General features: G+C 43.8%; 1 long non-coding RNA gene across 1 annotated transcript; it reads right to left on the minus strand.

Moving 5' to 3' along the window:
• Positions 1 to 1,055: 1,055 nt before the first annotated feature.
• LOC120586126 (uncharacterized) lies at positions 1,056 to 5,147 on the minus strand. Its single transcript, XR_005648598.1, has 3 exons — positions 4,889 to 5,147; positions 1,500 to 1,661; positions 1,056 to 1,192 (listed from the first exon to the last, which is right to left on the minus strand). It is a non-coding gene; the product is annotated as an uncharacterized LOC120586126 (long non-coding RNA).
• Between the last annotated feature and the right edge of the window lie 291 nt (positions 5,148 to 5,438).

Here is a 5,438-nt window from a genome sequence, read left to right on the forward strand (position 1 = left end):
TACTCCCCTGTGCTGGGGGTAGATGTGGAATCAACAATGATCATTTAGAGCAGCTTGAGAAGCACAGGAAAGGTTCTGATACCTCCCAGCCATTAGCACCATGGACTATAACCCTTCGTCACAGCATGACGTTTCCTGCCCAAGTTCTGCCTTTTCCTTCACTCTCTCTTCAGGTTGTCACTTGCATTCAGAAAAACCTTGCCAAATGGCCTGGGCACCAAGGCCTGTCACCAAGTACATGTCTTAATTACTGCTGTCACCTGAAAACAGCCATAAGAACTAAAGTGAGTCTACTGCCATGAACAAGCCCGATCCCATCTGATCTCAGAAGCTAAGCAGGGTCGGGCCTGGTTAGTACTTGGATGGGAGACCACTTAGGAAGATCAGGTGCTGTAGGGGGAAAAAAATAAAAAAGAACTAAAAAGTGAGTGCGTGAATCTAGCAGAGCATGAAATGCTGTGTCAGGCCATCTCGTGCCAGGAGTTCCTGAGTCCTCTGGGTCAAAAAGTGCCAGCAATTGTCTCTTTTGTTTAAATCTGCCTAGTGTCTGCCACATACTTGGCAAAAGCTCTGGTTTTCAGGGGTGGCCAACGCTGGCAGGTGATCAGTGTATCTGAAAGCCCTTTCCTGCTGGGAATGGCAAATGCCTCCATAGCTCACTTCATGTTGATCTTCGAACTGAGTCTGTTAGTGAGATTACTATTCTAAAGAGCAGTTAAAAAGTACTAGGTTAATTCTAGGGATATGAATTTACTCTTTCTGAGTACCATAACCATAATTTGGTTAGTTGCTACTTGGCAAATGCTAATACATATCTGTCCCTTTAGGGTGATTTAGGCTTTGCTTCCCAAACCAAGATGAATAGCATTGTAAAATTATAGATTACCAGATGCAGCACTAGAAGTTTCTGATCTTGTAGGTTTGGGAGAGAGTATAGAAATATGTGTTTTAAAAAGCTTTTTAGGAATAATAGGTACAGTTAATTGCTGTCAGAAACAATCTCCATATTTTAGTGGCTTTATACAATTTATTTCTTACTCAAATAACAGCTTGATGAATCCATACTTGGTTGGTGAGTAGCTTTTCTCCATATGGTGATTCAGGGACCCAGGATCCTTTTATCTTTGCCAAAAGGAGAACACGAAATCATCATGGCAATGACAACTGCAGAAAGAACCTGTTTCCCCTAGAGCTGGGGAAACAAAAGAAAGAAGTTAAAATTATTAAAACTTATGAGGGCTCTCACAGAGCAGACACTCAGACGCTGAGCAGGAGCTGCCACTCAGCTGCTGCTATTATTTCCAAGCTCCCACGGGCTGGGACGCAAACCTCCAAAGAGGAGGAGCTGGCCGGCTGGTGCCAATGTCTCCAAGAGGGATGCAATGAAGCTAGTTCTCTCGGTGTTAGAAAATCCGTCAGCTGGAGTGTACTGTCTCTGCTGGGGAGAAGGGAAAGGCTGGGTGATGCTGACAGAAACTGGAGGCAAACACGAAACTCACAGAAAGCAACCAGGAAGGTGCAAATCTCTTCTTCTTTCCCAGGCTCCTTGTTTTCCTCTGGAGCATCCATTGGCAGGACCTGATAGGGAGCCAGCTGGCAAGGCAGAAACCTTATCCCAGCCCCAGCATCACAGAGCAGAGAACAGCAGAATGGGTTTGAAGCTGAGAAGCAATAACACAATAATTGGCACTGTGAATTGGCACTGTCCTCGGGTTAGGACAGCGGGCAGTCATTGTCATCTCGTACTGGATTCCTTCCCTTTGACCCTTCAGATCTGCTTTTCATCTTTCTCTATCTGTCTAGTGACCCGGGCTGTTGGCTTGGGTGATATGCAACAGGCTTCTTGGCTTTCCAGCTTCTTGTTGCGAGCACCAGTAAGAGATGGGAGGAAAGGAGGAGAGGGAGGTTGAGGCATTTATTTGTCTGACTCCCTGGCTATGGGCTTGCTGTGTCCTGCCTTGGAGCTCCCTGTCCTTGCCCCTTCGGCCTTGCTGGTTTCAGTCCCAGAATGCCGTGCTGTCTTTATTGGGTTCCCAGTAGCCTGTTCCCATTTCTGTGAAGGGTGTGTTTGCTAGACTCTCTTCACATTGCCTTAATTTGAGGTGCCACTGTTTTTCTTACATCCTGATTGATAGATAGTCTAGGCATGAGAGGACAAGGAATGGGCACAATTACAGGGAACCAAAAAGAGTAGCTGTGGGAAGACAGTCACCTAATGGAGTTGTGGCCTTCTGTAGAGGGGTGCAGCCAACTGGGTGACCCTGTAGGGAGGCCGATGGTGGAATAAATAACCCAATGTCATTCTCCACTCTCTTTCTGATTTCCTAAGTTCTGACAGCTCCCCATTAGCCAAACCCAGCCAGAAGTCAGAAGTGGGGTTGCCGTTAATGTGGTCCTCACAGGACAACCTCCTTGGTCATAGACCAGGTTGGAGAAGGCTAGAAAGTGGAACTGGGGGGTGAGGTGGGGTGGGGGCATGAAGCCGGAGGCAGGGCGAGCAGAGGAGATCTAGCTCGAGTCGCACTTGTGATATTTGGCACACTGATCAGATAATATAAAACACTACCCTCCTCCACGAGACAAATTATTGAAAATGATTATCTTCAATAATCATCATAAATAATTATCTTATTCCTGAGTCATTCTTTAATTTTAAAACAAAATATTCACAGTTTAGAAAGAATATATTCCACTGTAAAGATACTCAAGTAACATTTACACGAATGAATTTAACTTTGCTCTTACCAAATAAAAATATCACACTTCATGGATTTTTATTTTATACAGAAATTAAAAACTTTAAGTGGTCATGTGCAAGAGAATTGAAGTAACTCAAGCTCTGTGTCTTTTTTCCCCACAAATACTGTGCTCTCATGGTCGATTTCGAATTTACTATTCAAATGCAGACATATGTCACACTCCAGAGTTTTAGACTATAACAAAACTCCAGGAGAGTTTCGACGGCTCTGAACTGTGAAAAATTTACCTTGAAACAAATATGGGTAGCTGAGTCCACATGTGTTGGGACCAACTGCTAACGAGAAGTTCTCTGAATTAACTTCTATTTAGAATACAGTGTTTCTTAAAGGATAAATGATGAAAAACATGCTACTTTGAAGCTTACATATGTTCTTGAAATGCAATAATATTGACACTACTGTATTATATAATTTGAAGTTTGCTAAGAGACTAGATCTTAAAAAGCTCTCTTGAGAAAAAAAATTTGTAACTATGTGTGGTGATGGATGTTAACTAAACTTATTGTAAAAATCATTTTTCGCAATATATACACATATCAAATTATTATGTTGTACACCTAAAAGTAATACAATGTTATATGTCAGTTGTATCTCAATTAAAAATTAATTTTAAAAAGCTAACAATAACCACGGCCATAGTTTGGAACATAGACGAGCAAAAGATTTCTTTACTGATATTGTTTAGATTTGCCAGAGTATGGTGATAATAAAAACAGATCGGTTAAGGGCGGGTTTCATCATTGCTTTTAAACTCTCGTCCAGTATGGCTGTGGGGGGCCGGACTGCCCCCGCTGCCGTGCCCTGGGTCCTTCACTGCATCTCGCCCATCCTCTATGCTTTAGATGTGTTATTTTCCTGTGTCGCAATGTCTGCTTTCTCATAATTTCTGCTTCCTCATGACTTTAGCTCACATGGCATCCTTCCAGCTATTATCACCACCGGGACCTTCCCACTTCAGCTCCCCTATTTCTTTTTTCAATCTCCTGGAATGAACTAATTATAATCTCTACTAGAAAGATTCTTGTTTGGCCAACTCATCTTTTTAGGAGCAGACCGTGTCATCCATGGGCTTTTGGCTAATCTGTACATTTACACTACTGGTCAGGGACTTTCCTCCGATAACTAGAAAAGGGTGAGGTCACCTGAAGTCACGACTGCCTAGGAGAGGCTCGGGGCATTTCAGGGGTTGGTAAGAGTAATGCCAAGAAAGTTTAAATGGAAAAAGAAATCCCTAGAGGCAAAATAAAAATTCTATCATCGTATATAGTGGAAGGATCATCTGGTACAGAGCCAGGTGAATCTGGGTTTAAATCTCTTCTCTGGTACTTAAATAAGTCTGAAATTTCTTCATCCTTAGTTTGCTTAGAGTATAATAGGTGTATTATTCAGGAAGAGAATACAGGCAATAGAACTCTCAGTAATAGAAATGGCTGAAACGAATAAGAGCTTTTCCCTCCACCCCCCATAACAAAGTGGCCAACGGCACTAGTTCAGGGTCAGCCTCTCAGAGCCTCTTGCCTTTTCTCCTACACTTATTGCATCACGATTACATGATGGCTCTTGCAGCTAAAGACATCTTGTCCCTTTCAAGGTAGAGAGTCAGGGAAAGTGATGACGTCTCCAAGTTTATGCCACTTATTGGGAAAGGCAAAAAGCTTCCCAGAGCCCTCAGCAGATTTCAATCTATGTCTCATTGGCCAGGATGATGTGCACAGCCATCGCTGGCCATGGAGTGGGCTAGGACAGAGGTATTTGCCTCAGGCTGGACACGCAGCTTCCCAGAGTGGAACCGAGGCTCTGCTAGCAGAAACAAAGAAGAGGGAATGGAAATTAGGGAGGTGTGGATGGGGCGGCGTCACAAAGGGGCCAACCTGACCTGATCTGTTTCCTTATAGGGGGATTGAAAGGGTCAAAAATGTGTGAAATGTGCAACGGGGCCCTTTTCAAAATGAAAACGTGCAATTTTCCTGCACGATCGTTCTATTTTATATACCTATTTTCTTAAAGACCCTTTTTTTCCCCTACTTTACCTTCAAAACTACCGAATGAAACTGAATATGGCTGGACTCTGCCTACCCTACAACCTCCGTCCCCTCGGCTGCTCACCACCTTCCTTTGACAGCACTGACCTCCTTCCCAAGGCAGTGAATTCACCAAGACTTTCCTCCTCCAGGCTCCTTTGCTGTTGTAATTCTCCTTGCAAAACTCCCCCCATCCTTCCCGTGCACTGAGCACTCTCTTCGTTCCAGTACAGTCTGTCGATGGGCATTTGTCTGCAGCAGAGGCAGCGTGGCGTAGCGTTCAGGGGCGTAGGTGCCAGAGCCAGACCGCCTGGATTTAAGCCCTTCCTCGCTGTGTGACCTCGGGCAGGTTTCTTTAATGTCTTGGTGCCTTAGTTTCCTCATCTGTAAAATGGGGATAGTAAAGTTACCTATCTCATGGAATTGAGAGGAGGAGTAAACGCGTTAATATTTGTAACTGTGCACAGCAGGGACAACGTGAGTGTTAAATGATTAAAAGACATTTTTCCTCTGCTGTACTGTACACCCAATAAAGTCAGTGGCCTAACTGTTCTTTCGTACCGTGGCTAACGCAGTGCCAGAACATGTCGTCACCGTGGCTGCTATGACTGTGGTTTCACACCTAGTGGGTATTAAGTATTTTTTGAATAAATGAATA

This window comes from Pteropus medius, unplaced genomic scaffold, assembly GCF_902729225.1.
Source record: "Pteropus medius unplaced genomic scaffold, Ma_sr-lr_union100, whole genome shotgun sequence".
Taxonomy (NCBI): domain Eukaryota; kingdom Metazoa; phylum Chordata; class Mammalia; order Chiroptera; family Pteropodidae; genus Pteropus; species Pteropus medius.